The sequence below is a fragment of the Terrapene carolina genome, unplaced genomic scaffold (genome assembly GCF_002925995.2).
Source record: "Terrapene carolina triunguis isolate 2854851 unplaced genomic scaffold, T_m_triunguis-2.0 Scaffold58, whole genome shotgun sequence".
Lineage (NCBI taxonomy): Eukaryota > Metazoa > Chordata > Testudines > Emydidae > Terrapene > Terrapene triunguis.
The window spans coordinates 29,591,464-29,611,968 of NW_020664409.1; the positions used below are offsets into that span (position 1 = coordinate 29,591,464).

The 20,505-nt window shown below is 41.1% G+C and overlaps 1 protein-coding gene across 8 annotated transcripts in view; it reads right to left on the reverse strand.

The window, feature by feature from the left end:
* The window catches only part of PTPRM (protein tyrosine phosphatase receptor type M), a 698,330-nt gene that overhangs the window by 677,240 nt on the left and 585 nt on the right, over nucleotides 1-20,505 (reverse strand). The gene's annotated exons all lie outside the window — the stretch shown is intronic.

Sequence of the window (20,505 nt, forward strand, 5' to 3'; positions counted from 1 at the left end):
CCCAAGCCCATCTATCAAAGCAACGGCTTGAACTGGCCAAAATACATATTGTAAAAAGGTCTCTCTCAAATTAAACAGCAATATGGAACGTATTACTAACGGACGTAACAATCAGTTTTAAAATCATACTACTAACACAGACCAAAGTAACCTAAGAGGTTTTAGCCTTAAAAGAAATCCAATTGTAATATTACAAAAATAAATACATAAATAAAAACTAAGTAACAATGTAACAATTTTTTAATTGTCTGTATATAAAATTTATTATACATTTTCAAAAGTAAGTAGTAGGTATGTCCACCTTAGATTTTTCACCAGCCTCTCTGTGAAAAAATAAAAAGTTACACTAAAAATCCCATTTTATAGAGCCCACAATGGCCACCTCTACCAAACTTTGATAAGACAGATATTTACCACCACTTTAGTCCTCAGAAATCAATTCTGACTGAATTTTCAATGCAGGTTGAGAAGGGTGGAAAATATTGATCACTTGTTCCCAGGCAGCTAAGGGTACGTCTACACTTACATCCGGGTCCGGATGTAAGCAATCGATGTTCTGAGTTCGATTTATCGCGTCTGGTTAAGACGCGATAAATCGATCCCGGATCCATCCCGGAAGTGCCCCGGATCGATCCCGGAAGTGCTCGCCGTCGACGCTGGTACTTCAGCTCGGTGAGCGGAGTACGCAGCATCGACAGGGGAGCCTTCCTGCCGCGTCTGGACCGCGGTAAGTTCGGACTAAGGTACTTCGAATTCAGCTACGTTATTAACATAGCTGAATTTGCGTACCTTAGTCCAAAGTGGGGGGGTTAGTGTAGACCAGGCCTAAGACTCCAAATGCGGATGTCCAAAAAATGTAGCTGTCCCAATTTTCAGGCTGTGTTATCATCCTCACAAGTTTATTAGAATGAAATAGTATTGTTGCTATGATTGTCTAGAGATATTTTTCTCCATTACACATGCTTTGTTTAGGATTATTGTGAGCATTCCTCATTTTTTTATTCTGTTTATAGTGTGTCCGACTCTCACTCGAGTCTTATATGCTTAGTTTTGTGCTTGCTTTAGTATCCATTAAAAGTGCCACTACCACCAATCTTGAGTTTGCACGCCAGTATGTCAGTTTATTTCACGTTCAAGTGAAAATAATAATAAAATGCATCACCACCAATAATGTCCATAGATTGTGTCATACATTACAGTAACTAGTCTAGTGCTCCACTAGTGCTGCCTGCTGTTGGGTTTCAGTGTTCACTTGGGCTGTGTTCCTTTCAAGCAATTAAAAAAAACTAGCACAACGGGATCCTGGTCTAGGACTAGAGCCCCTAGTTTATAGGGGGACACAAATAATAAAGAATAAGAATACGGTCTTGCACCTGCATCATATCCTTGCATGTGCTTGTTTTGATTTAAGTTCACTGTAGAAAAACCATGCTGTATCACTGTGGTATTATTACTCGATAGAACATTATTTTCACTAGGGATACTAGGGTAACCAAGTATCACTTACTTGGCGGTACTGTCAGGCGTTCCTGCAGTCACTGGACTCACACACTCAGAAGGATGTGAGACCTTTACAGCCTTCCTGCAGTTCCTCCCATTTGCCAGAGGCTAAATGTAGCTCAGAGCACCAGCACTGAAGGCATAGGGGGGTTGCCTCTTCTATTTTCATTGCTACCTTGACACATTCAAACAAGCTTGAGAAGGAGGAAGCAGTATAAATGACTTGCTAGCACAGTGGCGAAGATCAGAAGGGAACAGATTGAGGGAATGGGAGCTAGGGGAGATAGGAGACACACTGAGCTGCACACAACTTGGCATTTACCCAGTATATTCTTAAAAGATGGCCTGCTGGCTAACAGCTATGTTAAATGTACATGTTATTTGCTGGGGATTAGATGGTATTAAAACACACTTTTAGAAGCAACCCTCGCTCCACCCCCACAAAACCACTGTACAGTGCTATAGCAGATTGCTATAATGGCCAATTCTCTCTTTTGTTGCTAGACCACTATGTCGAGTCAAAGTATTGAAATCACGAGAATGGGGGTTTCTGGCCTTTATTCAGTTTAGTTTAATTCTGGAAGTTAATGCAGTTTAACCAGTCCACTTCAAATTTACACCTTTAATTCAGATATTGATCATACAATTTTGAATGGGCTGGGGGGGGGGGACGACACCACACACCATAAAACCAAAGATATGACAATTCCAGTAAATGAGCAGAAGTGACACTTCTCAAAGTCCCACTGCGAAAGAGTGCTCAAGAATGGTGAGAAACTGAATCGGTGTTAGCTAATTTACTCGAAATCAACTCAAAGTATTCTGTTATTGTTGCACAATATTTGACAAGAATGCCAAATTATTCCTTGCACTTTCTGGGTAGTTACTGGCATAATTTAGCTGATGCTCTGAAGCAACATGAAAAGTCACCCGACTATTTTATGGGCTCCTCCAAATGGATGGAGGTCAAGTCCAGGTTCAAGCTGAATAAATGCATAAACGCAGAAAACCAGCACATTATTAATGTAGAAATCCAGCATCGGAGGAACATGCTCAAGGATCTGATCTCAATTAACTTCTTCCTTGCAAAAAAATAATTTGGCTTTCCAGGACTCGGATAAACTGCTCACTGAACATAATGGTAATTTCCTCAGTTTGGTAGAGCTCCTTGGGAAATACAATGATGTCATGCAGGAACACCTACATCAAGTAGTTTGCAAAGAAGCTATGGACCATAACTGCAGCAAAAATAATTCAAAACTAATTGATTAACCTTATGACAAGGAAGGTGCTTGATAACATATTGATGCAACTCAGCAAAATGAAGTACCATGCCGTAATAATGGACTGCACGCCTGACAGTCACAGTGAAAAGACGTCATTTACAGTAGGATTTGTTGATGACCTGGATGGCTGTATCCAAGTAAAGGAACACTTTATCTGTTTCCAGTCTGCAGATGACTCTACTGGAAAAGTCCTAACAGAATTGTTTATGAACGTTCTGAATAAGAATTAAATAAAGCTTCGGGACTGCCGCGGCCAAAGCTACAACAATGATGAGAACATGAACAATAGCATCCAGGCAAGGATCCTTGCGCTGAATTGAAGAGCTTTTTTTGTGCCTTATGACTGACATTCCCTCAACCTGGTCGTGTCAGATGCAGCGTCATCTTCTTTAGATTCAGAATCTCTCTTCGGAGTACTACAAAGTATATACGTCCTGTTTTCAGCATCAACTATCAGGTGGAAGAACCTCACGGACAAGGTTACAAAGCTGACCATGAAGCCACTAAGTAACACACACTCTGGGAAAGCCGCATTGCCAGTGTAAGGCCAGTGAGGTATCAAGTGATTGAGGTTTACAACACCCTGATGGAACTGGTGCAGTCGAGTAAAGCCAAGGCCAAAATCTAACATGAGGCGCAAAGCCTGACAAACCAGATCACGGACTTCAAATTTCTAGTCTCAGTTGTGGTTTGGCATGATATCCTTTACAAGTAAATGTTGTAAGCAAGGCATTACAAACTCAGTTGATGGACATCACAACCGCTACTATTTTGATGAGAAGCTGCCTTGATTTCATTGTGGCCTACAGGGATAAAGTTGAAGATGCTATCACTGCTGCCAAAGAAATGGCAGAACATTTAAGAGTTGAGCCGGTCTTCAAGGAAATGTGTATTCATCAGAAGAAGAGACAGTTTGGTTACAATGGCAGAGATGAGGCGATGGGAAACTCAGAAGAAAAATTCAAGAGGGAGTTTTTTTGCACGCTCATTGACGCTGTTCAAGTGTCCATCGAAGAAACGTTTGGACAAATGAAGCACCACAAAAAGACCTGGGGTGGGGATTATATGGCCTTCAAAAGCTGCCAGCAGACAGGAAAGCACTCTTGAACAATTGTACAGACTTTCAACGGAGACTGACACATGGGGAATGTTCAGACGTCAATGATAAAGACCTCTATATCAAATTGGACAACCTCCATCACATTTTGCCACACAGGAAACACTCTCCATTCCATGTTCTCCAATTCATTCATGATGCAGAGCTGAAGAACACTTTTCCTAATGTGTGGATAGCTTTGAGAATTCTGCTCACACTGCTGGTCACAGTCGTGAGTGGTGAGCTCAGCTTTTCAAAGCTCGGGCTCATTAAAACATATCTTCGATCAATGATGGCCGATGAGAGACTGACGTTGCTTGTTATTTTATTGCTTTGAATCTCTCTGATGCAGTGCTTCAGTTCATAAGGGCAAAGACGAGAAAAGCAAAATTTTGAACTAGAGGACTAGGCTTAACATTCTGAGGCTGTCACCTACTATAACACTATTTAATACTGGTCCACCCAATGTTGGTGCTCATTTCAAATTCTTGATGTTACTACATTTCAGTTATTCTTGAAATTAAAAAAAGTTTCTATAAGCTTACAGGGAACAATTTTTTTAGTTGCTTATATATGGTATGAATAAATACAGATTTACAGATCCTAGTGTGCAAATTTATCTTATATGAAAGGGATAAATCATGCATGCAAATCATGCATCAAAGTCGTGAAATGGGCTACAAATATAATAAAAAAATAAGGTATTAAAAAGTTTAACAAATGGAGGGGGGGGCGTCAAAGGCGCTCATTGCCTGGCGTGCCATTTGGTCTAGAGCTGGCCCTGCTGCTCTGAAGTTCACAGCACCTCAAGCTGTTCCAACCCCATGGGTATTACCATCAGTTGTCCCAAATTATGAGTCTTATACATCAAAGAAAATAACTGTTTCCTTCCCTGAATAAATTTAATGTACACGGATTGGTCAGCAACAGATCTGTTAGTGAATCCATCAGCCAACAGTCATACATTTAACTTTCTGTATTCATTCCTAAGGGCATGTCTACACTTGGAAATGTACCAAAATAGTTACTCCAGAATAATTATTTCAGTATAAATTCCTATGTGGACTTATCATGGAATAACTATTTTGGTACATTTCCAAGCATAGACAAGCCTTAAGATACTATAGAAAGCAACTGTAGAGTATTTCACCCCATAGGTGTTAATCTTGAAATCAGACTCCATTAAGGCAAACTGTGTTCTGTAAATTGGAGAGTATTTAAAAAAAATCTCTCAAGCTGAAATCATGTTTAAAAACGGTTTACACCAGGGGTCAGCAACCTGTCAGAAGTGGTGTGCTGAGTCTTCATTTATTCACTCTAATTTAAGGTTTTGCGTGCCAGTAATACATTTTAAATGTTTTTAGAAGGTCTTTTTCTATAAGTCTATAATATATAACTAAACTATTGTTGTATGTAAAGTAAATAAGGTTTTTAAAATGCTTAAGAAACTTCTTTTAAAATTAAATTAAAATGCAGAGCTCCCCGGCCCGGTGGCCAGGACCCGGGTAGTGAGAGTGCCACTGAAAAAATCAGCTCGTGTGCCGCCTTCGGCACGCGTGCCATAGGTTGCCTACCCCTGGTTTACACAGGCACAAAATAAGATGGTGCACTTTAAGTTCTCCAGACATTTCATTTCATAGAGCAATCTAGTCATATGAGATTCTGGTGGATAAAGACATTTTCTGCTGCCACACTAGCAGCAGTGAGTTCACATACATATAAAGGATCAATTCTAAAGCTACTGTACTATCCACTTACAAAAGACCAGCCCTCACCAGAAAGCTTTTCCTACTTCCTATACATTACTGCAAATTAATGAAAAATTAAATGTTTGTGTAATTGTGGAAAATGCATTTATGTTTAAGTTACCCACATACTCTCCTTTGTCATGCTCCTGATGCTTCCTTTGCAGGACTTCAGTAATATCCTCCATTGATTCAAGTCCATATTTGTTTAGGTAAATTGATATGTTCCAAACATTTTTCAATACTTCATTTTAAAAATCATCCAACAGTGCATTTTATACACATGTATTAGACTCATAGACTTTAAGGTCAGAAGGGACCATTATGATCATCTAGTCTGTGTTTAAAACAGTCTGTGTGTAACAACAACCTGTATGATACTTAGTGGACAAATTGACGACTGATGTTAAAAGTAATCTTTTTTTGCACAAACATCAGCAGCTATGTCTTCAACGGAAAGGCAGTAATAAAGTATTAGAAAGAGGATACCTCCCTCCTAAAAATCAATCCGGTTGTTTTGCACCAGCAGGAAATCAGACAGTTTATTTTACTACTTACTCTGGCTTTGATAGCAAATTAAACTTTTGCCTAACTTTCTGGCAAGGATAGCTACCTGACTAGCTGAAAGTTCAACCTCAATCTTTCCCCTCCCGCAGTCACCACAGACTTCTGATTGGTGAACTAATGAAAAACACACCGAAATTGAGGCTCCCTCAGGAATACTCAGCAGCACATTTGTCCTTGCTCCTACTGTCCCCATTTACTTGTGCATAGGACATCTCCCTCTCCTCTGACTGGCATTTCAAATTTAAAAATTTTATTAAGATGATGTTAAAAATAAATTGTGAACAGAGTTTGAGCATAGAAGTTTCTGGTTATCAGGGAATAACATACAGATTATCGAGGGTGCAAAGTTTGGTTTAAGGTAAAGTGGCATGAGGAATACATAATCTGCAATATCCCCGATTGGGGGTAAAAGGTTGATGGGTCAAAGTACAGACATTGAGATATGAGGGTATGAAGTTCATGAAGTGGCTATGTTCGGGTGTGGATAATAATGAGTGGATATGATGATGAGGATGGACTGACCCTCATTTGGTGAGATTTAATGTTTAGGGAGTTTATGGTTCCAGTTCATATGATCCAACGGAGAAGGTCACTTGGTCCCTTTCTCGTAGTGGGAGAACGATGTCACTCTGGCTCACGCCTCCTGGTACTGTCGGTGGCCGGTGAGGTGCTCGATGTAGATGTCCCTGGACCATCGGATGGCGTCTGAGACCATGAGGCGCCGCATGAGACGTGCGTAGCGTCGACCGATCCCGCAGGTCCGCAGCACAGGCTCGTTGCAGGGGTCCCAGGCGCCCAGGGCTCCGACAATCAGGGCATCCATCTGCACCTCATAGCCCTTCGCTCTCAGGGTGTCAGCCAGGGGGGCGTACTTTTCCAGCTTACGAGCTCGGGCTTCGCGAAATGCTGGAGTCCTGTTCTCAAAGGAGACCGTGACGTCGACGAGGATGATCTTTTTCTGGGCCTCGTCGGTGACGACCACGTCAGGTCATAGCTGGCTGTCGGTACCGGGGATGGTGCAGTTCACAGCGATCTCCCCCAGGTGTGGCGCGATGGCTTTCACCAGGCGGTTCTGGATGGCGTTGTGGCGCAGCTGCCAGGCTCTGGAGTGGGGTTTGCAGCTGCACAGGACGTGGGGCAGGGTCTCGTTGGAGTAGCCGCACTTCCTGCAACGCTTGTCTCGGTTCCCGTGGCGGATGGCTCCGTTGAGCGGGACGCAGTTGAGCCGGTCACGGTGGATGAACCGCCAGTCGGCGAAACGGGTGAAGCCTCCCCCGGCAAGGAAGTGGTTGCTGGCGTCCCACTTGCTGGTCAACTCAAAGGCTTTACCCTGGTCCGGTTTACGCTTCAGGGTTTCCACATCCAGCGAGCGGATGGCGGCCTTCAGAGTCCTCTCCAACAAGCCCCTGGCCGTCGGGGTGACGATGGTGTTGTCGTCGGACCTGATCTGCGGCACCCGGACTCCCAGCTCCTGGCGCTCCTCGCACCACTTCCAGCGGCATCCAATGCGCTTCCCCAGGCGACGCGTGGCATTGCGAGTGCGGGACCACAGTGAAGCGATGTCGCGCCCATCCCGTCCGAATTCCCCATCCAGGGAGCCGCTCAGGAAGGTGGCAATGTCTTGGTTGGAGGGGGCTCTGCCGATCCGCTTCTCTGTCGCATCACGCAGGGCGTTCGCGGCAATGTTCCTCACTGTGGCGTCGGGACATGTCAGCAGGCGGAAGGCGTGGGTGATCACCGCGACGTCGCACAGGTCACCCATGTGGGGGACGTTGGCGCCGCTGTGCCTGTGGGCGATGTAGACCAACTCGCTGCTGGCTCTCTGGGGAAGGAACAGCCACTTCTTCACCAGCTTCCGGATGATCTTGTCTGCCTTGTTGAGGGGCACCTTCGCCACGGCGGATCCCCTTAGGGTGAACGAGATGCGTGGGATCAGGAAGGTGTTCAGGGCGTTTATCTTCTGCCACGGTGCCAGCAGGGAGGCATCAATCTTGGCGGCGTCCTGCAAGATCTCCTGGATGGTGTCCTCGGGTATCTCTATTGCTCCGCCCAGCCCTTCCGCCTCCTGTTCACTCTTCTGACTGGCAGCTGATTTCTGTTGCTCTGCTGAGCTTCTCCTACACCTGAAAGCTCAATTCTCTGCTCCACTCCTTCTCAGCCCCAACAGCCACTATTCTCTCTGACTGGCCCACTAAATACTGCTGTGCCTGAGGTCAAGACAGCCTGCCCTAGTCTCCCCTATTGCCCTTGTCTAGCAGGCAGGAAAGCCAATATCTTACTCACCCAGATCACACTTCTATTAGTCCTGGGCTTCTAGACAAAGGCAAATTAGGGGTTTCTGGGGCCCTGGTCCGGGCCAAGTGGGGGCCCCTCCCCACCCCTTCCGCCTACAGCCTGCACTCCGCCAGCACTCCTGCCAGGGAAACGGGGTCGGGGTGCAGGGGTTTGCCCCACCCCGCAGCCCGGCACTCCCCTGTTCCCTGGCAGGAGCACTGGGTGGGCACAGTAGGGGAAGCCCTCGTGCCCCAGCCCCGCTCCCTGGCAGGAGCACCAGGCAGGCAAGTGGAGCAAGTCGGGGCACAGGGGCACCTATTTTTCCAGGGGTCCCCAATTGGCTAATCCACCACTGCTTCTAGACCTCAAGATGTTTCAATGTACAGTATATTTATTTTAAAGGACTTACTTTTTCTTAAAGACACCGTAGTGTAAATCAAAGCAGGGACTAACGTCTTCAAAATCCAAAACTGAAAACGTCGGCCTAATCTACATAAAGCCCTTATTGCCCTAGGTATACGTATGCAACTCTCAATGACAGTATTGAAAGTAAATACAAATGAAACCTCTCAGGGGCCTTGTATGCCGTCCTCAATCCATGTCCTATACTGTCCCCATAAACAGAGTACAGTCATATCATACAATTTATGGCACTAAACTTCTTGTTTTCAACTTTTCATTTTTAAATAAATACTTGCTCATTCATTGTGGAGTTTTTTGTTTGTTAATTTAAAAAGACATCGGGGCGGACTTGCTTGTTAACCATTAGCAGGAACCTCCCTAACCAATAGTTTTAAAAGTGCAAGCAACCTTGTGTTTTGTCTTCTGGGACAGTGCTGAAAAGAATGCATGCCACAAAGAGCATATTCTTGAGATACATAAAAAAAGGCATCAACAGCAGAACTCCTTACAGCAGGGTTAGTCAATAAGAGGATGCAGGCCAAATCCTGACCACCAACTACTGTTGAATGGACCCTGAACTCTATTTACTTATTGTTACCATTATTGCGTGTATTAATTATTATTTTCTCTGGAGTCTGGACCTCAATGAAGAAATTTGAACCTTGACAACAAAAAATTTGACTACCCCTGCCTTACAGTTATCCTTAGAATACACCATTAAATCCATCTTCTGTAATGAAAGGCTGGTTTGTGTTTTAGTAACCACTGCTGAAGGAGAAGTCAAAGGGAAAATGCAGTTCAAATGGGACAGCTGAAAGCCCCTTTTTTCCTGAAATCTACTGAAAAAAAACCAGAGTAAGTAGGCAAAGGAGAAAAAGAACTAGAGTAATTCTCAAATGTTAGAGGGTATCTACTGAATATTTTAGTTCCTACATATGTCTGAGTCAGTCTGTCCTCCTTCTATTTCCTATTTCCCCATACATAAGTACAAAATTTCTAGGATTGCTTAAGAACTCTGTGAGAAATCCTGGACCCACTGAAGCCAATAGCCAAACTCCCATTGCCTTTATGGAGCCAGGATTTCACATTATATCTTAAACTATAAAACAAGAGGGATTATACAATTTATCATGCAGCATTTCAAACTTCCAAAAAAAACCTCTAGTAAAAAACTTTTAGATACTGCATTTTAGTGTTTAATTTGATGGTAACATCAAGGTAACCATAATTTAAATTATACATGTATGTACGTACACACACCCCGCAAGTCCAAGGTGAAAGAAATAACCTTGCACAAATATTTTCTCTCTATTTCGCAAGCACTCTATAAACAGACTGTAGAGTTGCTGGTGAGTGCTGTGCTTCTGGCCTTTTTTAATTTATTTTATTTTTAATGTGTCAGAGGACAGAGGAGAAAATGGGTAATATTGAAATCTGTATTTTGGAATGAAGCAAAACTGCAGGTAAGAGGATGGAACACACATTGCAACCAGATATAAAAAGTGGCCTATCAACCTTTATAATATTCCATACTTTTTAAGTTTGCCACCAAATTGTGCTATCAGCTCTGAACTGCACTTCATTAAAATTGGAAGCAGCCACGCATCTGAGAGTAGCATGCTGCCCTGAGCCCACTTAAAGAACTCCCACTGACATCAGTGGGAGTACTAATGCAGATGGAGGACAGTATGTATCTTGAGGAGATGGCATCAACTTCTGCATTTAAATCATCATCAGCCAGCATTCTGCCTTTCTCCAGTATTGAATATCTTTTTTCCATATGGTAAATCCTGAAAAAACAGACGGTTTGATCTTAAGACAATGGTTTACACCAAAACTTGAAGATGTATTCATACAATCGTCTGAAATTGGTGATTGTGGGTTTATTTTGTGATAACAAACGAATACCAACCACTGTAGAATAATTTATAAGGATCAGCTCACGTAGATGTTCAGATGGATGACTTAAACAAGTAAAACCACCACCAAAAAAACTCCAAAAAACCCAAAATGCTTTCAGCTATATCAAGGGAAATGCAAAATATTGCCTTAAGGGAAAACGTGAACCAGGCACTATTTCTAGAAGATCTGGGTCTCTAAACCAGGGGATGGATTACAATGATCTATAAAGTATAGAAATATATGTATTAGAAATGGAAATTAATTATTCAGTCAAAGCCAATCAGATTCTAAGGCCAGAAGGAACCATTGTGATTGTCTAGTCCAGGGGTCGGCAATGTTCGGCACACGGCTCGCCAGGGTAAGCACCCTAGCGGGCCGGGCCAGTTTATTTACCTGCTGACGCGGCAGGTTCGGCCAATCGTGGCCCCCACTGGCCGCGGTTCACCGTCCCAGGCCAATGGGGGCGGCGGGAAGCCGCAGCCAGCACATCCCTCGGCCCGTGCCGCTTCCCACCGCCCCCATTGGCCCGGGACAGCGAACCGCGGCGAGTGGGGGCCACGATCGGCCGAACCTGCCGCGTCAGCAGGTAAATAAACTGGCCCGGCCCGCTAGGGTGCTTACCCTGGCGAGCCGCGTGCCGAACATTGCCGACCCCTGATCTAGTCTGACCTCCTGTATAGCACAGGCCTTAGAACTTCCCCCAAAATAATTCCTAGAACATCTTTTTAGAAAACCATCCAATCTTGATTAAAAAAAAATTGTCAGTGAAGAAGAATCCACCACAATCCTTGGTAAATGGTTAATTACTCTCATCATTAAAAATTCACACCTTATGTGCAGTCTGAATTTGTCTAGCTTCAACTTCCAGATCCACTGGATCATGTTTTACCTTTCTCTGCTAGACTGAAGTGCCCATTATTAAATATTTGTTCCCCATGTAGATACTTATGGACTGTAATCCAGGGCTTTGGAGCAGAGCCCAGAGCTGGAGCGCGAACCAGTAGGTTTTTGCCCGGAGCTGGAGTGGAGCCGGAGCGGAGCCGGAGCGGAGCAATTCAAAAATTTGATTGCTCCAAATCCTTGCTGTAATCAAGTCACCCCTTAACTTTCTCTTTGTTAAGCTATTTAGATTGAGCTCCTTGGGTCTCTCACTGTGAGACATGTTTTCTAATCCGTTAATCATTCTCGTGGCTCTTCTCTGAACCCTCTCCAATTTATAAATACCCTTCTTGAATTGTGGATACCAGAACCGGTAATTCCAGTAATGATCGCACCAATGCCAAATATACAATAAAATATCCTCTCTACTCCAGTCAAGATTCCCCTGTTTATGCATCCCAAGATAACATCTTTTGGTCACAGCATCACATTGGGAGCTCATGGTCAGATGATTATCCAGCACAACCCCCAAATCTTTTTCAGAGTCACTGCTTCCCAGGATAAAATCCCCCATCCCGCAAGTATGGCCTACATTCTTTGTCCCTAACATTTAGCCATATTAAAACGTATATTGTTTGCTTGTGCCCAGTTTACCAAACCATCTGGATCACTCTGAGTCAGTGACCTACCCTCTTCATTATTTACCACAGGCTGATACACAAGACCAGATCCATGATAAATATCACAGAGCAGAATACTTTATAAATTCCGTTATTCTCTTGGGGTGCATAAGTATGCTGAAACTCTCTGACTTTTTCCTATTTTTATTTCAACGGCAGAATTTTACCCTAAAATCAGCATGACTGCAAATGGTTATTATAAATAAGGAATCTATATAAGTATAGTTACAGCACAAAGTTTCAGAAGGTCTTTAAAGTCAAATCCATTCTCTCCATTTTTTTTAATAAAGCCAAAGAATTATATTAATTAGTAATTTAGGGACATTTTCCAAAGCATCTAAGGACTTTAGAAGCACAAGTCCGGTAGGAAGTCTCCCTCTTAATAAATATGGTACAAATTGCTGATAAATAATAACCATATGTATTATATTTCATATAGGAGTACATTAAGAGATAAAGCAATTGGTAGGAGAAATTACACCGAAATAGATGGCTAGGGTGATGAAACAAGTAATTAGATATTACTTAGTTGAAAGCAAAAATACATGTCATGCTATTGCCTTACAAAAGAATGTCATAAAGGACAGTTATAATAAGAATAGCTGCATACTGCAGAAAAAAATCCCTCAGGTAGCTACAGCTTGTGGTGCTGCATATTAGGACACCCAAGTTCAGAAACAGAGTCCAAATGTGTGCAGAAAATAAGGCTCTTAAGGAGGATATTGTTTTCATGGCTTTCTACACATTATTCATTAACATTATCACACAATGACATGCAAAAAAACCAACCAACTGCTACTATGTAAAGCTGTTGCAAAACAAAGTTTTGACTAATCCTCAAGACTATTTTATATACTAAGAAAAAGACAAGGCATGTACAAAATTAAGAAAATAAAAATATGTAAAAAGTATAATAATAAAAACATTTCAAGGCATGTTTTCTAGCTGTTATTTAATACTTTTATATAAAAGACAGGTCGGCAACCTTTCAGAAGTGGTGTGTCGAGCCTTCATTTATTCACTCTAATTTAAGGTTTCGCGTGCCAGTAATACATTTTAACGTTTTTAGAAGGTCTCTTTCTATAAGTCTATAATATATAACTAAACTATTGTTATGTAAAGTAAATAAGGTTTTTAAAATGTTTAAGAAGCTTCATTTAAAATTAAAATGCAGAGCCCCCCAGACCGGTGTCCAGGACCTGGGCAGTGAGAGTGCCACTGAAAATCAGCTCGCATGCCGCCTTCGGCACACGTGCCATAGGTTGCCTACCCCTGATATAAGAGATCTTTTATACACTCCCTCCCCTCCCCCTCAGTGGATCTCACCTATTCCTTCACAAAGCTCTGGAAATCTCACATTTCCCCCCTCCCCCCAACCTCATAACTCTAATTCTACTGTCTGTAGAACTCCCCTTTAACATGACCATTATTTTGTCTCAGTAAACCAGGACATCACTCCTTAATTTGCAAAGGGTCACTGCAGAGTAACAGACACTATTTCCCGTTCCCTGCAGCTAACAGATACTCAAGTTCCATAAAGCTCTTAAATATTCTTTTGGATTTGCTCTACTATTAGCCTTAGAAATGTCAATAAACAATCCTTTACATAGACAGGAGAAAAAATATATATATTTCTCTCTACATTTTTTGTAGCACAGTACAGGCAGGGATTTACCCATGTGATTCTTAGTAAACTTAATGGAACTCACATGACTAAAACCCCATACAACACTCAATATTCACCCCACAGCCATTCCAAAATCAATTTAGAATTCAATTGTCAGGACATCAACCTTTAAAAAAAAAAAAAAGAAAAAAAGTAACTTTGAGCAAATACTTAAACTGTTATTGAAGATGGATTTATGAATCTATCCAGAGGCATAAAATGTAACCTTACAATACTTCCCTGGCATACATGTAAGACATTCTTGTCAGTTACTACTTCTACATTTAAGCCACTAGCAAATATTAGCACTTTTTTGTAATCTGATTATAGGCACTGCATTTACTACACGGGCATATTCATTCCCCATTCTCTGCTTTCTGTTGAGTCAAATGCTGAATATCACTAGAACATACTCCAAGAAAGCTGCCTTTTTGCAAAATTAACCAACAGCTAACCTGTATAACCTCAAACCTGTGCTAGCAAATTTCTGTCAAATCAGAGTTTTATATGGTTACAAAGACACTGTATTCTACACTTCGAGCTAGCTCAGAAAACCCAGTTTACAATCCTTCATCTTTCTTTGCTTGGAAAAAGTGGATTTAGTGATGCAGCTACACCTAGTGATCAGCAACAGATCACAGCAGGCAAAACACTACAACTAAAAACACCAGTAATTTTGCATGGGTGAAATCAGAAAAGGGAGGGGGGAAACTGAAAATAATGGGGTGGGAGAAGTAAAACAGTAGAATTATTATTAACATGAATTATTTTTAAAAAGGAATCCAAACTTGTCAGAAAGATTTTGTCCTTAACATATGCATTGGTAAGGTTACACTATCAGTGAACTGAAAAAGAAAAAAAAAATATCAAGGTTTAATTTTATTATAACAGTACACAAATAGCTTACCATGGATAGAATTTTCAAAGCTATATACACCTCTACCCCAATATAACACTGTCCTCGGGAGCCAAAAAAAAAAAAATCTTACCATGTTATAGGTGAAACCGCGTTGATCCACAAGAGTGCACAGCCCCGCCCGCCCCGGAGCACTGCTTTACCACGTTCTATCCGAATTCGTGTTATATCGGGTCTCGTTATACAGGGGTAGAGGTGTATCTTTTAAACTGTTTAGTGCTAATGTCACATTTAGGAAGTCTCATAGTTCTAGATGTTTGTCATTACCCAAGGCAAGATTATTAAAACATCAAATGAGTATTTTGGCAATAGCCCCTAAATTAAAAAAAATTCTCTCAAATGATTCATTAATATAAAATTACAAGTGATTTAGAGGACTGGTTTATGGGCCCTGATCCCACTGACTTCAATAGGCTTTAGATCAGGTCCATGGAATCAAATCCATACCAGTTATCTTCAGATGCGTGCTCAGTGATTTATGTGACGTGAGCGGATTGTCTCAGTCCAATTTCTAGCGAGCAGGGCAAGTGCACGCATCACAACTGGTTGGCACACTTATCCATTATCCCCGATGATGACTGAATACGCATGGAAAATGAACTACTTTCAATACATCCCAGTAATGTAATTTGACCCTGACTTGGAAGAGGTGTGAAGAAGTTTACTCAATTCACCCTGCACATATTCTGTGGGTAGACAGAGGATTCAGTCCCTACTGCTGTCAATCCAGCAGCTTCCATGAGCATTAAAAAAATACTATTTTCAAAAATATTATATCCTGCTAGATTATTTCAAGAAACTGTAATTTTTGTTCCCATGGATTCTGATGATTCAATTGTGAGACCAAAGAGACATTATAGGAATTTTTCAATGTCATAACCTCCTTGTAATATCCTGTAGGGTATACTTTCTCCCATTTATTATCATAATAATACCACCACCATCTTAATCAATGACTTAATAGAAAAGCTTTAATTTTTAATAAGTAACACAAAAAACTTAGACTGATGTGGTTTTATTACTAACTTATGATAGGCACACAAGGTCAGAATAGCAATAGTGGTTAGAAAAATATGAACACTTTATTTTTGTAGAAATACCTCTTTCACATAAAACATTAAAGCTTAATACCTAAATAATTATTTAATATGAAACATCACAAGCATTGTTTCAGTTTACAGGGAAGCAAAAGATGTGTTTATGTTTATATCACTCAAGATCACTTGTTTATGATTTCAATTTTTTTTTAAATAATTATGCACTTAGGGCCTGATCCTTCAAATTTTTACATACATTTGCAACTTTACTCACATGAGTAGCCACATTGAAATCAATGAGAACTCAGGAGTCACATGTGTAAATGATAACAGCAGCAGGACCTTAGATTGCAATGGCTTTGGTTTGGTTTACTGAGGCCTGGTCTACGCTACAAACCTTTGCAGGCATAGCTGGGTTGGCCAGGGTGTATGTAGTGAGCCGTGATCTTTGAATGACATAGCTGAACTAGCAGAAACCCCTAGTGTAGACACGGTTATACTGATAGAACTACACTTTTGCTGGTATAGCTTATTTCACCTATAAGGAATGGGAAGAGGGGCAGGCGGGCACTGGACTAGAATAAGTTATACTGGCAGAAGTGCAATTTTGCCAGTATAAGCTGCATCCAAAGCAGAAGTGCTGTACAGGTATAGCATACTAGTAAAGCCTTCCAAGTGTAGGCCTGGCCTGATTTACGAAAGCAAAAAACAAACTTAAATCAGGTTAATGTTCTATCAACATCTACATATTTCACTGTACCAGAATTTTCATTTCAGCTAAGAGAGCACCTATGGATCTGAGTATATCTTCCTGCTTTTCAGTGACCAAACATCAGTACTATCCCTATGAAGTTTAAAGCCCAGTGAGTCAACTGTTGCCTTATAAGTGCTGATTACTGTGTGTTGTTGCAGATTTTATTGTGAAAAATATGAGATTCCTATTTACATACTCCCTGCCCAAAGAAATGAAAATGTGATATGCAAGGCAATAATTTCCAATTTTTGTAAGGCACTTTATTTCAAGTTATTTTCCTCATAACCAGAGTTAGTACTGGCACCAGATAAGTTACCCCTGACCTACTTACACACACCTTTCAGCCAGACTTTTTGTTGTTGTTGTTTTAAATTGCAGTTGGACTCATCAGACAGAGGTGAAAAAACAATTATGGGTAAAAAATTAGTTGACATACAACTTTACAGTCAATTTCTACAACAATAACAAAAAACCTGTACAATCTAATAATAGGCCTCTCTCTAGGACAAGCTTGGGTTATAAGCAAAAGGCACCAATTTTAGAAGGATGTGTGTATTTAAGTTTATGAGAAACGTGATGCTTTTATAAAAATGCATAGATTTTGAATTCTATTACATGGCTCTACCTTCAATTTCAGTTAAGCATTTTTATATTTGACAGAGCTCATCATGTCTAGACCTTTCATTTTATATAAAAGGTGACATTTAGGCTTACAACATCCTTTGTAACTCTACAGCTTGCATCATATTTTTGTTTGACCTATATCATTTTCAGAAATAGTTTGTTTTTTCTAGTTTGAGTAATCTACCAAAGAGACGAAAAAAGAAATACTATGAATTCAAATTAGGATTTCATATAAACCACAATAATCCTACCTCTCGGTGTTTACAAACTTTTGTAATTTTAGAAATCAGTCTTCGTATAGGGCCATTAAATACACAGTCAAACTAAAATGAAGAAGAAAGACCTCTTAAATTATTAAGGGAAGTAATTATTTTAAAAATTAAAGTGCTTCTCAAAAAAAAAAAAAAAAGACTACTGTAAGGACTAATACACCATTTACATCATGCTTTTGAATAACAATCCTAGGTTTGTTTGTTTTTAACTGCTCCAAATAACCAATGTTTTCTTTTTAAATCAGATATCTTCATTATTGTTTCCTGAGTTTTAGTTCTTACGATCATTTTCATCTTGAATTGATGAACCTAGAATTTCAGATTCATCAATTAAGACCGGCACAGAAAACCCCATTTTTATTAACTGTTAAGCTAATTTCAGAAGATTACTTGAAAGCTTCAAGACTTTAAATAACAAAAAGATTTGCTTTTTCCTGGTGATTAGTTCCCAGATAAGAAGATGAACACTGAAGAAGACATCAGAACAAACTTCTGTACAAATAAGTCAGTGCAAAAATAAAGATGAACGAATAACTTGCAAAGATTACTTTTCCAGTCCATTGCTATTCTTTGCTTAAAAGATGTTTTCTTTGTTTTTTTAATAACGTGACCACATAGTTCACTTTTGTGGCAGGAGATAGGCAACTACACAACTCATAGACAAACTGTACTGTAATGTATCGTCAATGGGACTGATGCATCAAGCTTTTAACAAAAATAACAGCAACCATTTTTTCCCAGGGCATACAAAGAGCAAAAATAACGCCCAGACACTTTTTATGGTGCAGTATCACAATGGAAAAAATCATCAATTTTGTTCTTAGTAAGTGTATGGTAATTCATGCATTACCTTTACATATACACAAAAAATAACCATATAGAGTAGGCCAAATTCTGTGCTCAGTTATATCCACTGGCCCATTAAGCTTTAAAAAAAAAAAAAAAAAAAAAAAAAAAAAAAGTTTCATGCAACACTCCAAAACCCAGCCAGTTCACAGAGAGTGCTATACAATTATACAGTTGAACTAACTCTATACATAGGACATTAAAGCAACATAAAGACATTTCTGAATAGTTTGCGTTCCACATCACAATCTTCTTCTTAGCATGTGGTAATGTAAACTAATACTATAACCAAGAGCAACAACAATAAGACTAAGGCAGGACTGTACTGAAGCAAGATGAACAGCACTTGAATTTTGACCCTAATGCAAGTATTAACACATCCTTGCATGCAACTAAATTAAAAATCCAACAAAAGGATAGTTGCCCTAGTTTAACTTTAAACAAACTGTAATAAGACCATGCAGGTATGGAGCACATTATGGATTTATCTTAATAAAGAGACATTTGTTGTCAACATTTACTTGGTCCTGCCTCAGTGCAGGGAGCTGGACTTGACCTCTTGAGGTCCCTTCCTGTCCTACACTTCTATGAAGTCCGAACGCTAGATTTCCAACATTAATGGAGTTATAGCACTAATATACATGAGTTCAGTTCTATAACTCACTGCTGAGGATAGCCTCATCCTAACAAGATTACTGGAAGAGATATCCTCCTAATGCAATCCTCAGGAACATTTCCTCCCCCCCACTAATGAACCCTCCGGCTTATCTGCAAATGTTCCAAAGAAATTAGAGAAAAAACAGCCTGAATATATAGTGTCCTGGAAATGTATCACTGAACCAGAATAAGTTTATTTTTAAAAAATCCTTTAAGCACAAAACTTGGCTGTACTATGGGCTGCATGCAAGCAACATGTAACATACAAAATACAAACCACCCAGCAACCTCAGAAATAAGTCAAGCAGAGTACTACTCCCCACCAGAAAGCACATTTAGCATGTAGTGAAGGCCAGATGTCTTAGATGCACTAATTTCAAGTTAAAAAAAAAAAAAAAAAGAAAGAAAACTGATGTTACTCATTCGTGCTAAATAAATGTACAAAACTGTTTCACAACCCAACTTTCTGCCCAGAATTATAGGTTTCTTTAATACACATTTTAAAATATATGATGGATTTTGTTATGGATGGGTGAGGAAAAACATAGACCAATGATGTTGAAGGGCAAACCTAAAATTGCAATTAAAAACAAAAAAAGGGCATGCATCAGGAGGAGTTATTTTCTGGAGCTGCACCGTGGATGTAAAAACCTAGAATGTCTAGGACACGCAGTTTTCCCCCTTTCCTAGGGTTTTCAATATAGGCTGAAGACTCTTCTGTGCTTTTAAAAGGGGCCGTCCCCTGCTTTTTAGACTGATCAACCACTGTCACTGCACAATCGCACTTAAACGCAGTGCTAATTTTTAGAGTTAATAATGAAGCTTCAGCTTTGATGACGGGACAAACTGATGGGAGAGAAGGAAGAAGAGCGATCGGGGGGCGGGGGGGAGAAGCGCGCTGCTGGGAAGCTGCTATTGCCCGTCTATCTGTTGTTTTCTGGAGGTAGGGGGCGGCTCTCAGACCTGCCTGGTGGAAACCAAAAGTTCTCTTTCTCCCAAATTTTCAGCGACTGCTCGGCTGTCCATTCCAACTCCAACCCACTCCACAAGCAAGCCCTGCCCGCCTCCCTCCCGGCCCGGCCCCAGCCCAGCCGGCTGCCAGCATTCCGCTAAGCGCAGCGTGCTGCACCCTTGCTTGTCACCTTGTAGCACTCGTGCCCGGCCAGGATGTGCCCAGGAAGACACACAGCCCGTTTGCACTCCGCTCACCCCCCTCCGCCTCCAAGTAAGTCCGGGCGGCAGGAAACTTGGAGAGACTCCAAGGAAAGGAAGATCCCCCAGTAATAAAATAATGTAAACGCCCCCCCGCGTGCCCGCGGCTCTGCTCCCCTGCCGCCTCTAGGTGCGGCTCAGTCCCGCTTGACTCCAAACAACTCAGCGCCTTCCCCTCTCTGTTCTCCAC